Source organism: Gymnodraco acuticeps, unplaced genomic scaffold, assembly GCF_902827175.1.
Source record: "Gymnodraco acuticeps unplaced genomic scaffold, fGymAcu1.1, whole genome shotgun sequence".
Taxonomy (NCBI): Eukaryota; Metazoa; Chordata; class Actinopteri; order Perciformes; family Bathydraconidae; genus Gymnodraco; species Gymnodraco acuticeps.
Window position 1 is genome coordinate 1,598,564 of NW_022991003.1, and position 17,590 is coordinate 1,616,153.

Sequence of the window (17,590 nt, forward strand, 5' to 3'; positions counted from 1 at the left end):
TTAAGGATTTATTCGAGCGATCACAGTTTAACACAGCTGAAGGACTTCTCCACGCTGCTTTCAAACTGTGAGTAAATAACATGTGCTTCACTTGGAGGCTGTCTGAAGGTGTACACAGGTATCAGATGGACTTGGTATCACATTAAGAACGATATTCAGAAATAAGTCTGGCAACAATAGCTGGTTTAAATGATTTATTGGAGCTCGCAATGTTTTGAACAGACATCCCCGATCAACTCGTTTTTCTTTTTGTAGTCCTCGCTGTTCGCGTCCGGATATTGCCATCGTAAGCACAACCTCACACACTGGAACTGAATGTACATCAAAGTGTTCCTATCCAGCCAAATATACCAAAAGATGTATGTAAACGACAGAAGAAGCGATCGAAATGTGTATTTCAGTCGAGGCCACGCCTCCACATCTGTCAACCAGTTGATCGGGGAACCAGTCAATCCGGAACACCGGAGCCACGCAGAGAGAGAGAGGAGGCACTGGCAAAAGAGTTGAGCTGCACACACAAGGATTTTTCCTTATTCCTGCCGAGGACGACGTTGTCAAAACCGGAATTTATGGCCGCCAGGAAGTGGTAGTATCGGCGGGGAGATATTCGGCGTTTGAAAGGTAGGAAAAAGTTAGGTAAGGGTTGTTTTTTTCTCCAAAATTGAAAGTGTCTTAGCCACAAGTCTAGGCAGTTTCCTTCGGTTGCCAACTTCCAGTTTGTACAGCAGGGGAAATGTCGTGGCTTTAAAACTATGCTAACGGCTCTTTAGCACTACATGTAAACTGTAATGCTGTTTAGTGATGCGTAGCCTAGACAGCGGAGAACTTTTCTAACCTTTTACGGTTTTCAATGATAGCTAATTAACGCAGTCTTCGTAACATTGCAACATAACTAACGTTAGCTGCTGCTGTCATGTCTTCAGGGCTGAAATACTGGAGACAGTGGATGCCCCGCCGCTGCTGCTTGTGTTTGCTCAAAAGTTAGTTTAGCGTACTCCTGCTTTTGGGAAAGGAGCCGTAGGCTACCAAAAGACAACTTCGCAATGTTTACAAAATGGGATAGGCGGCATTCAACTGACCGCTGCAGAACAAGGGACCGAACAAGGGACCGAACAAGGGACCGCCACGGGTATTGTGTTTTAGAGGGAAACAGTGGGACGTGGTTTTATTTGAGAGACATTTCACCGCCACGGATTTTTATATAATGAGGAAATGCATCGAGATGAGTGGAAAGAGAAAAAAGTTCATTTTATTCTGTTTCCATCTTTGTCACTCTCCGCAGGCCAAACATTCACTACTGTAAAAACTTCAAGTCATATGCAACAAAAACACAACAAACGTTATTTTTTTATTTCATGACATTATCTCTTAATTGGAGTATGTCACGTGACGTGTTGTAAAGTGCCTCTTACAGTTATATTGTATATTAATAACAACAAATCGTCTTGATTTTAAAGAAGTGTTAAATGTGTATTTTAAAGGCACCGTTTATTCTCCTTTAACCTGTGGTTTCATAAGGCTGAATCTCTTACAAAATACCCCGATCATCCACATTATCCCCATGTCAAGCCATGTACCCAACACAACGCAAGGCATGTGATAGTAGGTATTACATAAATACACCAGGCTTAATACTAGTAATTGTTTTTATCAGAGGCATGGTTTCATTTTCTTTCTCACCCTGCTCATCAAAGGTGAATGAAATGATAGCTTATTAAATTAGATAACACAACCAGTGTGATTATTGTGTTTAATTCTCTTTGGAAAATGCTTTTCAGAATTGCTGGTTACCAACAAATTGACATTTTGCATCGAGGCTGTGACTAATAATGACATCATTATATTTGAATAAACGTAAAGGTTTGGACAGCTACTAAATGTTAAGGAATCCTATTGGGTAATCAGTTTGATGATAAGATTAAGTATTATCAAAAACAAGTATTCTGGTTTGGTATTTAGAGGTAAGCACCAGACTGCATGCAAGAACGGCATTAGCCTTTCTGTTTTGTTGTACAGAAGAGGATTAATAACATTTATTTTCTTTCCTGGACATGGAAACACTTGTTTAATGCGAGAATCAAAAACCCAAAGGCTTTTGTTAACTATCGCACATCCATTTGCAATGCAGGAATAATTGATTGTGGGAAACTGCTTGAAAAGTGAAACCTCAGAGAGAGCTGAGGGTCAATGAGCAGTCGAGAGTGTGCTATACTGTAATTATCAATCACGTCATAACTTGTCTTCTCATCATTAGTTATACTAAATCACACATCTCAGGTGTGGGTGGAAAGATGTGTAAAATAATGTCAGCTTTAGCAGGAAATCAACATCTGTACCTCTCCAAAAATCCATATCAGTCAAATCCTAGTGGCGTTACTGCCAAGATCCATAATAAAGTGTATTATTCTGCAACAACAGGGACAAGAAACCCTCGTGTTTATGTGAAGAATGTGTTTGTGAAAGTGAAAACATTCTTTAGTTCCAGTGTCACAAGTTGAGGCGAGTGAAAGTAGAAGCACAATGCATCTCTAAACCTCAGCCCATTCACAACACAGACACTGGTCTGTTGATAAATGAGCTCTTCTTTGTGCGCTCACATGGGACTGTAGATGTCTTGTTTTTACTTGCTCTTGTTTTGACTCTTTAGTGGACAGTGTCAACAAAGGCAGGACTCTGACATTGTTACTTCTTCACCTGTTTGTTGCTGACCGGCTTGCGGATATGCGGATAATTCAGATCTTCTGATAAGCCAGTGTCCTGCGGATGCCTGTCCCCAAAGTGCGTGGGACCAATATTTGCAGGATGGTTTCCTACATTTCTGAATTGAATGAATGTGAGCATGCCTGACATTCTTTGTGAGGAGCAACAGGAAGATGGGGCTTTGTGGTGATCTTGATCTGTCTGGATCTCAGAGGGCTGGAAGATGTTTCGTGCGTGTCTTTGACAGATAGAGATGAAGTCTGACAGCTGCAGAATATACGCCTCGATGATCACAACATTTGATGACATTTGTTATTTCAGGGCAGCTGCCATACATATACAAGTACTTTAACTGCCTTTCCCCTTTGTTGTCTTGTACACGCTTTTAGCAGTGTATTCTAGATTGTGCAATTGTGGCATATATTATCCACTTCAATTGTTTCTTGTGGATGCCATTGGTGGCTCACTGGAAGCATATCATGAAATGCCAGTGCAGTGAGATGTTTACAATCAATCCTTTTTTATATTTCGACTTTGGATGAATTAGTGTCTGTTTCCCGTGAAGATCAATGAGTAGCCGCTGAACGGAGGCTTATCACTGTGTGTTCTAGGGCTGCTCGATTATGGCAAAAATCATAATCTCGATTATTTGGGTCAATAATTAATATCACGATTATTAAAAACGATTATCCATTTACTTTGAAAACATCAATTTATTGGAGAATTTTTTTTTTAACAGTATGTTTTTAACAGTTGATTACCCTGAACTTTAAGTATAACTCAACTGAAAAAACAATAGTAAAAAAAATTAGAATTTTTTTTTTAATTTTTATAATAATAATACAAAATAATAGTTATATTTCGGTTACGTTGTTTTCGTAATCGTTGCAAGCCATAATCGTAATTGCGATTAAAATACGAGTAATTGAGCAGCCCTAGTGTGTTCATTAAATACATATCCATTAGGGGTGTAACGGTACACGTACCCGTACCGAAATTATTCGGTACGGGCCCTTCGGTTCGGTACAGGTGTGTACCGAAGTGTACCGAACGAATATAACGTTAAACGTAAAAAAATTCAGAACGTGAACAACTTTTTGGAAGTAATCTCAGGTGCTGCGTCGCAGCATTCAGAGTAATTTGGTCACATTGGGTTCAACGCGTCATAGAGCGAGCAAGTCATTTCATTGGATGAGAGGCATACTATGAGAGCTGGTCAGAGGGATGCGTTCAAATGTAGTCAGTAATTTGAGGAACTGTCGAAAATTAATGGCGAACGCAGATAAAGTTGAGCTCGAAAATCCTCCAGCATCATTGAAGTTTCCGGTTTGGGAACATTTTGGTTCCGCAGTTACGTACAAGGATGAAGGACAAAGACAGGTGGACCGAACCAAAGCTGTTTGTCGGCATTGTTCAACTAAAATTGGTTACGCGGCTGGCAATACATCAAACTTGCACACTCTTGAAAAGGCATCACCCGAACGTGAATATCACCGGTACCAAAAGAAAAAAGACTGAAGTGCAAACCCAACTCCCGCTAGCATTTAAGCCTACACCACTCGCAGAGAGTTCAGACCGAGCCAAAGCTATTACAAACGCCATATATCCTTATGTTGCCATGTTAGCAAAGCGCTACCTGGCTGTATCTGCTACCTCTGTCCCTAGCGAGAGGGTGTTCTCCACAGCAGGAGACATTGTTAGTGCCAGCAGATCTGCCCTTTCGGCAAGCAATGTGGACAAGTTAATTTTTCTTTAAAAAAACATGAAAATACAATGACAAGCAAGTCATAATGTCAAACTGGCTGCTTAGGTACAGTACAGTTCAAATACAGATTATTTCAGTTCATCGAAAAGCTGCACCTTAATGTTTATTTTATTATATTTTGTATTTATTTGAGTGAATATTCACAGTTTAATAATAATTAAAAACCCAAAACTAATAGTTTATATTTTGTGAGTACTAGTAGCCTACAGTAAAGTTCAAATACAGATTATTTCAGTTCATCGAAATGCTGCACCTTAATGTTTATTTTATTATATTTTGTATTTATTTGAGTGAATATTCACAGTTTAATAATAATTAAAAACCCAAAACTAATAGTTTATATTTTGTGAGTACTAGTAGCCTACAGTAAAGTTCAAATACAGATTATTTCAGTTCATCGAAATGCTGTACCTTAATGTTTATTTTATTATATTTTGTATTTATTTGAGTGAATACATTATTCACAGTTTAATAATAATAAAAAAAAAAATATATATATATGTTTTGTTCTGTGAAAAAAAATTCTGCTGTACCGAAAACGTACCGAACCGAACCGTGACTAAAAAACCGAGGTACGTACCGAACCGAAATGTTTGTGAACCGTTACACCCCTAATATCCATACATGTTTAAGATGCAAATGCCAGTTAACAATAACACTTATTCTTAGGGATGCTCCGATCGCCAATTTCGGGGCCGGAATCAGTATCGGGCGATACCGATCGCCGATCCGATCGAGTGGGCGGGGCCTAAATGGAAGATTTAAACATCACTTTAAATCTTCCATTTAAAGTGATGTTTAAACTCAGTTAATGGGGCTCATTCACTGGAGCTTCCACAAACAACAATCAACTTAATTATTACATTCAAATGATGTACATTATTCAAGTTTACATTCACTTTGAATAATAACACGGGAGAAATGAGCGGAAGCGCTCTCTTTTCCTCTCTCCCTCTCTCTCTCCCCCCTCTCTCCCCCTCTCTCTCTCCCTCTCCTGACAGCCTGTCAGTATCTCATGCAGCTCACTGATCCAGTAATGAGTGACCCGACAGTGAAGAATACATATATTTATAATGACTAGTTTAGCTTGTTCCAGAGGTAGATAAAATAGCTAAGTGTGTTAGGTCTAACTCTTGTATGTTTCGCTGCGCTTACCGGTCCGGCGGGCGGAGCTGCAGGATTTCTGCTTCACACACGTGGAATACCGCTATTTTTCGGACACCTTAAAATAATGCCAGACCGGTGAAGCCATTTTGGCGAGCTTGTTTTGCCGCACACAGAGAAAAGTGTCATGTATTTTACGTCATGCGATCGGCATGTTTAGAGAGCACCGATCGATCGGTAGAGAGTGAGTATCGGCCGATCTCGATCGGTGACCGATCGATCGGAGCATCCCTACTTATTCTAATCTTTGAGTTCTGAGTGATAAAGCAAAAACTCCTTCATCAAAGCTGAACCACAAATACATTCCAATACTCTAAATAGCTTAATGAGCTCGTTCTGAATGATTCAATATTATAATGACTCTTCTGCCTTGTGAAAGCATTGAACACCTTTTGTTCTAATGTTGGTATTTAAATTGATTTATCACTAGCATTGCTTTTTTAAGGCATTATAGTATTTTTGGACAGAACGATGCAATTATTTATGAGCATGCATTTTATTAGACTTCAAGAAGTGTTCACAGTCCAGAACTTGGGACTATATGACGTCAATTGGATTTAATTCAACTGTAATAAGGCTTATATTTACAGAGGAGGGCATACTGTGAGATTTTCAAATGTGTTTAATCTAATAAACAGTTGTTTTCTGGGAAAGGTTAGTGACATCAATCACAGGTAATGTTTTGTTTGACATAATGCATGTGTCCAGTCGATTTTAAATCGAAATCGCGATTTGAAATGATGCGATTATGAAATCGCAAAGCCTGCAATTTTTGTTAACATTCTTTTTTTTTTACAATTTTTTTTCTTTTTCTTGTGTCTCAGTCATCCACACCAATCAGAAGTGCTGTGCTCCACATGTACCAGCCATTGTGAATCAATCAGAAGTAGCCCATGATAGAAGGTGCTTCTGAAAGTGCCTGCCCTTTCCAAATGGCTTCCAATGGAGCTTAGATGGTTTGGTGAAACAAACCATCTGGGTCAGGTTAGTAATGCTCCATCACGTGTTTCTATTACAGGGTGAATCTTAAACTGAAGCTCGACTTTAAAGCAACCCAACGGAAGTTTCATGTAAGTTTAGTTTTTTCACTCGTAGCTCGGGCTGCGGGGGTGCTAGAGACGGGAGCACGTTGATACGACCTTCCTAGCCGGAGATATGGCCGCATTTTACAATAAACTTCCGTTGGGTCGTTTAAAAACAAATATCGTAAATCGCAATCGCAATATTTGTCAGAAAAATCGCAATTTGATTTTTTTCCCCAAAATCGTGCAGCCCTAGTGTCCAGTGTGGGATCTGAAACAGGTCTGTGGAGGATGTGCCATGTGACACCACGACCCCTGACCCCTCCCCCTGCCCTGAGTTTGAGCTAGGAAACAGGTGTGACCCAGAGGTTAAGGAGCGAACACACACGCACGCACGCACACGCACACCATGTATACATCACTTCAGGGGACATTACATTGACTTACATGCATTTACTGGAGGCTTATCCTAACCTTAACCATAACCAACACATGCCTAACCCTAACCCTTAATCTTAACCTGACCCTAACCCTAAACCTAACCAAGTCTTCACCCTAAAATTAATGATTCCCCTCATGGGGACCTCCATTATGTCCCCATAAGGGAAGCCAGTCCCCACACGTGACTGTGTAAACAGATTTAGGTCTCCACAAGTATAGTAATGCTAGGACACACACACACACACACACACACACACACACACACACACACACACACACACACACACACACACACACACACTGAAACAGTAGTGGTAGTCAGACAAGATGGTAATCCTCGTTTTTTGATTTGTGATATGTTTTTTTGTGGAACAGGAAATGAATCCCCCCATGTAAACACAATCCACTCTCAGTCCTGTAACTAGGTCTGCACTCTGATGCAACATTGGAAAGGACAAGTGGAATAATGCAATCTTTATGGATATCAATATGGTATCACATTCATAATTTAGTTACTGATATTCTTGGTAAGATCTGGGGCAGAAACTGTTCATATTTATTCTAATACCTTGTCCCTGTACACATGAATTAATGATCAAAATGAGCAGACATTTAGCTTGTTATGCTAGTTCAAAGTGCTGCTCTTGCTAAATTATAGGTTGTTAATTTTTTTATTTCTAGTCAGATTAGAAATAAAAATCGAGGTCTTAAGAATGTTAAGTCCGCCCATAGCACTCATAGTTTTACATCTCCAAAGTAAGGTCTTCAACTCCACAAAGCTCAGCCGTACTTCAGTTTCTCTAAATGTCACATTCTCTGTGATAAACAACATTGTTCCCCTTTTTATGACATTACCGATTTGGCAATGTAGTCTCTCCGTAAAAAAAACACTCCAGGTTTTAGAAGGTCAACGAGTCTGATGAAGTGCAGTTTGGGCTGGAAGGCAGCCATGTCTAAAAACTTCAGCTTTGCCTGCCATGAAGGCAGAGCCGGTCCTACTTTTGTTTTGGATTTCTTAATAATTCATTCTGTCAGCTTCAGGTCGTGACATATACCGAGTACATTTTGCAGCTATCGGGCAACAACATTGCACACCAAAAGCTAGTGGCGTGTCACCCGAGTCATCCAGGTGGGAGGATGTCAGAAGAAATTAAAGTAATCCTCTGTCCTCCAGAAGTGACCCAGCTGACTAATAACACCTCCACAATGTGATAGATTGAAGATTTGTTTATAGGGGTGTAACGGTTCACAGAAGTCACGGTTCGGTTCGTACCTCGGTTTGGAGGTCACGGTTCGGTACGGTTCGGTCCAACAAGAAAAAGCAAAAAAAAGTCCCAAATGCATAATTCCAGGTTTGTTGTTATTTATTTTGAACAGTAGTGCAAGTTTCAGTTTAAAAATAAAGAACTCTGACATTTTGAATAATTAACTGTATTAAACAGTTAAAAACAAACCACAAACAGTACCACACACACTCAGATGGCCATATTATCTATAATGGCTGATGTCAAATAAAAAGGTTTCATCAAGCTGTAAAACTAAAAAGAACGTCTTGAAAATATGACATAATAAATAATAAGAAAGTGTTTCAAGAGCGCAAAGTCGTTGAAAAACATATGCCAAAAGCTTCCGTTATTTATTTTGGTCTCTCGGCTTTCATGTCTATTGTCTTCTTAAAAACAGCGGGGATCAGCTGTTGAACTGCTGTTGTCTTTTGCCGGGCTCCGGTGATTGGCAAATCTGGGTGATGCCTTCTGATATGATTTAGCATGTTTGGTGTGTGTTATCATTAGCATACCGCACCACTGTAGAACAACGCCGAGACACTGTCCTCGTCCGATCCACCACTCGCACAATTAATCGTTATTGTAGTCCACAGGGAACCCGAAATGTTCCCACACAGCTGATTTAAAAGAAGCAGGTGGGTTCTAGCTCCTGTGTGTTATCTGAAATCGCCATACTAACTTTTCTTCTTCTTGTAGTTTGTTCGTTTTGTTGTTGTGTTTCTTCTTGTTCTTCATTTGTTATTTAAGGGCGGCTGGCAAACAGCTTTTAGGCGCAATATCGCCCCCTGGATTATAAATAGTGTAGTGGATACTGCCCTGAATGACAGACTTTTTTCCCACTCGTAAAAAAAAGGCGTATTCGTCGTGTGACTGCGTGTGCCGAACCGTGACGTCTGAACCGTGACGGTACGGGACAAATACGGATACCGTTACACCCCTATTTGTTTTGCATGTTTATCACGCACTATGCACTTGCAGTGTTTCCCACAGAATTTGATTCTATTTGTGGGCGCACCGCACCGCACCGCACTGCACCGCACCGCACCCCCGGCAAGAAAAGCCAAAGGCCCCTTAACCAATTCGGGTTATCAAATAAGATAATACATGCGAGTTCATGGCTACTGTAGACAACGTTCTTGTTGCTCTGTGTTGCGTTGTTAATGAGTGAGACACACCGGAGTTGAGGATCTGTGGAGTTTATTCTCCCAAAAATATAATTTACAATTTAGGCATTTAGCAGACGCCTTATTCCAAAGCGACTTACAATGACCAATTACAGGGACATTCTCCCTGGAGGAACTGCGGGCTAAGTGCCTTACTCAAGGGCACACTAGTAGTGGGGTTCCAGGCAGGATTTGAACTCGCAACCTTCCGATCATCAGCCCACCTCACTATCCATTAGACCACAAAAAAAAAAAAATGAGATCCATTTGTGGCGGACGATATTTATTTGTGGCGGCCCGCCACAAATAAATCAATGTATGGGAAACACTGCACTTGATTTCACACTTGTTGCATGTGACATGACATCAGTGTTATGCGAGGTCAGCCAAGTGTCAGAGTTATGAGTCACTTCTGTTTCGGTCTCTGATATGTGGCTTGTTGCACGATGGTGAATGATAAAGGAGCAGATCGCAGTGACGCTGTCATGTTATATGGAGCCACAAGGTATCTGCCCTGTCCGGGTGTTTGATCTAAAGCACAGGGACAATCCTCAATGCTCCAACACCAGCAACCATGTGCCGTGCTCCCGTTTGTTTATCTGCCCGTGTGACGCTTTGTATGCATGTGGTCAACCATGCAGCTTGGTAAAGATGTGTTCTTGCAGTATGCATGATTAACCAACACGGTGTAATCTACAGGTTTTAATCCAAAATAACAGTTGTTCTACTTTGAGTTATGTTTGATCTACGGGGATCTCCTTCTATGTGGTTTAATAAAGTAGAAACAAAATAATTCAACAAAATATTGAAAGTGTTTTTATCCAGAAAATACTTTGCAGATATACTAATCTTAACTACTTTGTTTGCTACGTTCTAATGTCTTTCATTCAAACATTTTAAATATGTCAACCTCACATTTCAAGGAATGTTGGCTTTTCAAACATTTCTGATTATCTGGGAAACTCAAGGCTTTGCTGATAAACTGTTGGCTTAGTGTTGACCTTGAACATTAGCTAGTTTAATGAGCTATAACGTGAGGTAATAATGCAACAATGCAAATTTAAAAGGAACTGTTGAATAATTAAAAGACACATCAGCTTTAGTTTAACATCCATGCCATTTAAAAGCAAATATTTTTTTGTAGTTTTCCATTAAAAAGTGACAAGGCACCAACAGCTGTATTGCTATGCATACATATGAGGACAATTAGCTTAGGTGTTGACCTTAATGACTTAACTCCGGCTAAAAGCTGCCTGCTGCTGCTCTACCTGTCAAACGTTGTCCTTTCACCGAAGCGTGTGATTTAAAAGAGCGTCTCCTCCTCTCAGGGCAGCCAGAGTTCAGCTATTCAGCACATCCTAAACCGCCGTAATGGGCTGGAGCTGTTGGAGTCAGTGATTTAATGGTGTCAGATATTCTCCTCTTGAACCACGTAGCGGGTGTGGGATAGTCTACTCCTGCCATCACTATTGTTCTGCGGGGTAGAAGAAACAAAGGCTGAGCCAGTGGTGATGTAAGGTATTTTCATTGTTGACGTCTTCCAGACCTCTCACCTGTCTGCCTGCTTGTAAAATATCTCGTTGAAGTCTTTTTAACGGCTGATGGATGTGGGTCATGGCAGACGTTATATTCGCTGTTGTTGCTTTTGGCCGTCAGACGAAAGCCTAATGGATGGAAATGTGGCAGCATGTAGTATGCTCTGGATGTTGACTGACCTGATGTTCAAACCCTCCAGGTTTTCACTTTTCACAGTATACATGATAAGATCCTTGACAAATGTGTCTTTTCTGCTCACATATTTGCACACACTGGATATACGCTCTGGCATCGAGTACACTCTCTGACCCTGAAACCAAAGTCTTCATTTGGAGATTCCTTCAAGGGTCTGTTCCAGCTGCGTTGCATTCCAAGCTTGATATGTTCTGTTATTTCTCAGACTCCCACTTACTAACAGAGTGGGGATAATGAGTGATGTTGTGGCTGTATCCCCTTCGCTGTATTCAGTAGATATTCCACTTGCTTTTCACTGGAAAACTAAAGAGTAGAAGTACATTTTTAGCGATAGCTGCAGGGCAGAATTAGCATTTTTTTGTTATATACATTTTTGCTAAAGAGCATAAAATATAATAAAAGTTCAAAGATAGGGAAATCTTCAATTGTTATCCTTGCTCATGAAGACAACATTGCATGTAGAGTATATATAGCATAATGACAATATGGTTATTCACTCTTTTTGGTGAGAGAAGATTGCTTTGCTAGCATACCCTGTGTTGGTTTGTAAACAAAGGGTAGTATACTACACTAGTGCATATGAGCTGCAGTTAAAATTCTGCATATTCAACCACGTTTGTCACATTATCACGGCAAACTTTTGATTTAATGCCTGGTTCTTGTGAGATGACAGTAGAACAATGGTTAAAAGAAGGCCAACATAGAGTGGTAGCGAGGAATTGTAACTACAACTACTTCTTTACCATCTATGTGACTAAACGAGCCACACGTTTTAGCTGGCACAGTCTTCAATACATCTTACTGATAGTTTAATTAATATCTGTTTGGATTTAATTAATCACAGCCTTGTATCTCTGTCCATGTTATCACAGCTGCACCTTGCTCTGCAGTACCCCATATTTAACCAGTGTGTTGTCCTTGAATTAAAAACTTTCTTCACATTGACTTCTCTATACAAAAGTTAGTGTAAGGTTATTGCTTGCTTCCGGCCCGGTGGCTAAAGCTGCTTTAGTAGACCGGAAATGTCAGAGAAGCTAAAACACAATTCATTAATAGTTTTTTTGTTTAGGGAAGAATCAAATCATCCCCAACAGAAACAGACTAATGAACTGGTAAGAGAATGGACATGCAGTCTGGCTATCCGGCTAATCACATTTCCTATATGGTGCAAACTCAACTTGGCACTAAAACATGTCACAGTATGGTGGGTACAAAATATCAAATGAAGTCTTGTGTTCATAGATCTGTGGATACTTGACCTCAGAAGTCCAAGAACAACACACAGACTTCTTCATGCACTAACTACTCCATATGGCCTGATTTCCTACCATTTAATTATTGTCTTTGAAGGAACATCGCTATAAATTCTTTAATCTTGCACACTGAATACTCGGGAGATTAATCTGTGCTCTCTTTATTACCATGAAATGTGGAAACCATCCCTGAATAAATTATTCTTTTTTTTTAGACATCTGCAAGCTTCATTCCTCAGTCTGAGAACTAACACAGCTTATAGCCTGAGGCTGGAATGAAAGATGGCCAATAAAGACCTAACAATATGTGGTTGGAGATCAAAATCACCGAATGAATCTGGTTTCAAATCCCATTATGGCCAACATGCCTCCAGGCTCAGTCCCACAGTTCTGCATTTCTGGTGATTAAATCTGGGCGTGGAGGGATATGGGGTTAAGAAAATAACTGTGACATACAGATCAGTCAACACTGTGAATGAAGCACATGTAATGTATCTTGCCCAGCATGTGTGCACCCCTGCAGATACACTCTTTTGCAGACTTTTGCAACACTGTCATAATTAGTGGTGCACGATAATTATCGGCCCGATAATTATCGGTCCGATATTAGGAATTATGACGTCATCCCGATAAACCCGATAAAAGTATTAATAGCCCCGATAATAAATACTGCGGTGTGGGTGGATTGGGATGAGGGGCGCTTGTTTTTCACTCGGCTCCTCCCGTTTTGCCAGTACTGTGGTATTAGTGGTTTAGGAAGAGGGGAGTTTTTCACAAATCCAGCGCTCCCTAACTCATGCCTGGCTGTGACGTAAATGGTGTGCGGCCGTGAAGCCAGGACAGTAAACAAACATGTCGTCGGTAGTATGGGACTATTTCAAAGTTTCAGAGTTAGATAGTTCGCTTGCTATTTGTATTAACAAATGCAGAAGTTCCACGAGGAGGGAAAAGGCAACGAGCTATAATACTTCCAACCTGATTAGTCACCTGAAACATCGCCATCGCTACGATGGTGTGTTAAAAGCGTACGAAGACGCCTGCGCTGCTAAACTAGCGGCGAATCCAAAGCCAGCTGCAAAGGCACCGGGGCTTTTACCTATCGACGAGGCTTTTGAAAAAGGCAAGAAGTTTATTTGGGAAAATAAATATGGTCACTTTGAAGAGTTAAAACTGTTCTTGGCTTTGTTTTGTTCATAGTAGTAATGCTCATGTCATTTGCTCACTACTAGTCTCTTTTTACCACCAGGTGTGCAAAAACTACAGGTACATTTAATATATATATATATTATATTATTATCGGTTATCGGTATCGGTCTTGAGAAGCAGGAAGTTATCGGTATCGGTTTCAAAAAACCGATATCGTGCATCCCTAGTCATAATGTATCTGGACAGCCCACTCTCTTCAGTCTGCGTACAAATGACACGACTTTGCAAAGGCGTGTAATAGATACGCATAAGTCCGATTTTGCGTGCATATGATACTCCCACGTTACGTTTGTTATGAACGTATCTTAAATGCGTTTATTTTCTACATATCTTTGCCATTTATTTAACCCTAACCCTAACCCAATAAGCTGCTGTCGTTTATTGCACCGCAAACATTAAAACTGTCATTGGAACGGCGATCAAGCCTGAAGCCACAGAGCTCTTTGTTTTAATGTTTGAGGTGCAATATCAGCGTATCATATGCTATCATATATGGGGGTGTGTGACGTCGTGTCATGTGACTTGAATTTTGAATTGAGCCGTCCATTATAGATACTATCTCTTTACGTATTAGTGATGGGAATTCCGGCTCTTTTTAGTCACTAAGAAGTGCCGGCTCTTTCGGCTCCTAAACGGCTCTTCATTTTACCACAGAGCCTCAGTTTCGCCGCTGCAAGGCTCCGGCGTTTCGCAGTTCACGCGCGTGTTTCACTAGCACCCCCCACCAAGGCTCGCCGGCAGTACACTTTCCGTCACAAAATAATCCCACCAGACTCCTTTGCCCCTCCAACAGAGGGGTGTCCCTGTCCTTTTTCCTTTTCGTCATTTCAAGCGATAAAAACTCTCGATCTTCTCTCGAATTATAATTTTTTTTGGACGCCCTCGGCTCGAGTTCAGGGCGTTCCGAATGACGGCAAGACGCCCGCCTGGCGGAAACGCTGGACTTAATCTATAATTCACTTGATAATATATTGCATTTTGGTAACACTTTATATTAAGATACACATATTCACCATCAACTAGTTGTTAATTAACATGAATATTAGCAGTATTGCCTCTTTTATTAATCATTATAAAACACGTATTAATGCTTTATTCTATATGACCATATTCTACAAGTACTAGGCCATTAGTTAAGAGATTTCCTCAATAACCCTCTAATTAGTGTTTATTTATTGTAAGTAAGGAAGTTGTTGAGTTTTGGTCTTAATGTGCGCTGCTCAATATGGGCCCAATAAGGCAGCAGTACCACAAGAATAGTAATTCTCCCATAATAACACCTAACAAATATGATCTATTCTTATGTAACAAGACATGAAACTAAAAGTGTTAATGGTGTCAAAATAACGTGGTATTTCTAACTCAGAATTCCCTATTTTAAAGTGAAGTCTTGTTCATAACAAATAAGCTAGTAGTTTGACTCTAATTAACATGGTGAATAAATGTACCTTAATATAAAGTGTTACCTGCATTTTGAAATATTCGAGCAGTTTGAATTGAAAAATCAGTGTTACATGATCTCTAACTGCCCTGATAGTGTATGGAAGTCCATGTATGGCAGCAGGATAATTCTCCCTTGAAGTGTCTGCGGTGATCTCTCTACACAAGTATTTGTTTGAGTTAGGACAAAGCCTCTTTGACTGGATGTGGCTATGGGGAGGCAACACAATTTCTGGCTTACTCAGATGTGTTCAAAGTACGTTCTTGCTTTTGGCCAAGTTTTGACCTCACCGACTCTCGTGGACTCAGCCTGCATCCTAAAATAACTAATGCTCGGTGTGTTATGCTGAAGTCTGTCATACCTTGTTTACCGCGGTGAACCTGAGCTCTGCCTGCTGTTGGAGATTACACGGCTGGATAGGGGCCACTTACATGCCTCGATATTATCTCCTACATTAATCTGAATCTTTTCAGAATGAAACATGGTAGGTTTTTGGAGTTTTTCCTTGTGTAATCAGGTACATTATCTACAAAAAGAGAATTTTGCTGATTTTTCTTTGAGGTGTGTCGATGTATTCTGTATGGTTTTAATATTCAATACAGTTCCTAATCTGCATCTTGACAAAGCCCAGTGGATTATAGACATCTCATATATTGTAGATGAGATGGATGTGGCGCTTCTCTTCAAATCCACACTTATTAATGACTCTTCCTGACACCGCAAATGTATAAAAACCATTCCTCCTCTGTTCAGAATGGTAAACTAGGTCAACATGACTCCTATTTTCTCCTGAATGTGAAATTTAGAAAGGCTAAAGCTAAATGCTTATCGCTTTTACAGTAAGACTCGGCCCTTTCTAACCTTGTCCTAATTCAGTGATAAACAGGGACCTCTTTAATATCCCTTTGGCTCGGCTTTGGCTGATTTGGGTAATTGGGTACATTGTGCTGTCTTGGACTGTAGAAGCTGACAGAAATACTTCCTGCCAGTGAGCTACTATCTAATCACTTTTATATTACCATGTCACACCATAAAACCATTAAGCCAACATAATGACATGAACCCAATTCCCGTTGGCCTAACCCTTGTTTTCAACAGAGAGAATGCAGTTAAGGTCACAAAAACCCATAGTAGGATAGACAGTTATTATCAGTATCATTATGAATATATGACATGTGTTGTTGCATTAGGCTGCACAGTAAAGCTGGATTAGTACAAGGGTTTAACAGCTGTCCGCGGTAGATATTCTACCTGGTGATTGCACAACCTCAACACTACATGATCAGGCCCTGTCACACTTTAATGAAATTCCTAAAACAGTGGCCCATTATTTTTCTCACGGAAAGATTTGTGTCGTCTTTTCACCGAAACGGGGCTATTAAACTGCAGTGGTTGCCATTTTTCACACATTATGTTAAAGAGCTATGAACACTGTAAGCAAAAGGTTGTTGTGAAGATGGCTATGCTAGTTATAAGATTACTGAGCTAACTTCCTATGTTTTATTATTTAGTGACAACAATCTTTATTGGATAAATGTGGGACAAACATTCATATTCTATCTTCATATGTTTTAGGGTTACCTACCTTTTTTAGAAACGTTGTAATGTTCACTTTAAAAAAACAAAAAGAATAATGAGTGTTCATTGAACTGCATACATGTTCAGAAACACCTCTGTATGATGCAGTAGGTTTGGTTATAACCTGGCAACTTCGTGTCATTCTATTAGAAAAACGAATATTGATTTAGTGCTAACCCAGACATGAGTGAGTGAATTAGATTTAAAAATTAGCGCCAAGCTCAATAGTGCAGGCCGGCTTTGACCACAAAGTGTTCAGTATTGATAAGGGATGCTGATTTAGATTTTCTTTCTGACAGATAGCCGATGTTTACCAATCATTAAACGTTAACCGACAAGATAAGTGCCTTGCGTGCAGGGGAGCTGTGGTGAGCATAACAAGCTGCTCAGCTGTAACAACAACACATGCCCAAAACAGGTTGAATCCTTATTTTATCAGCAGCCTTATTGTAGGCTAACTGAACTGATTTATAGATCGACATTTTTATATTCGGTGATATGATTAATTATTTACATCTTTGGCATTGAACATTGTATTTCGATTCGATAGGAACTGAGAACAAAGTCAATTTACTGGCAAACAGAAACAATCGGTACCCCTTCAGTCTTTCACTTGGATGTCCAAGGTGGTTAAGACATTACACAGCATGCATGGTAAAAAAGCATCCCAGCATTAACCGCTTCATCATTTGTAAACAAACATCCGCTGCCTGACCTTGCCTGACACAGCAGGACTCTTTTCCGCAAATAATCCGGTTGGTGCTGCTCAAATTAAATGTGCACAGTCAGACACTCCATTTCCAAGTCACCCAGCTGAGAGAGGGCACATCTCAAATTACC

General features: G+C 40.1%; 1 protein-coding gene across 1 annotated transcript in view; it reads left to right on the forward strand.

The window, feature by feature from the left end:
* The first annotated feature begins 466 nt into the window (after positions 1–466).
* The window catches only part of peak1 (pseudopodium-enriched atypical kinase 1), a 108,481-nt gene continuing 91,357 nt past the window's right edge, over positions 467–17,590 (forward strand). Inside the window, 1 exon segment of the mRNA XM_034236130.1 lies at positions 467–621. The gene's annotated coding sequence lies outside the window, so the exon portion shown is untranslated.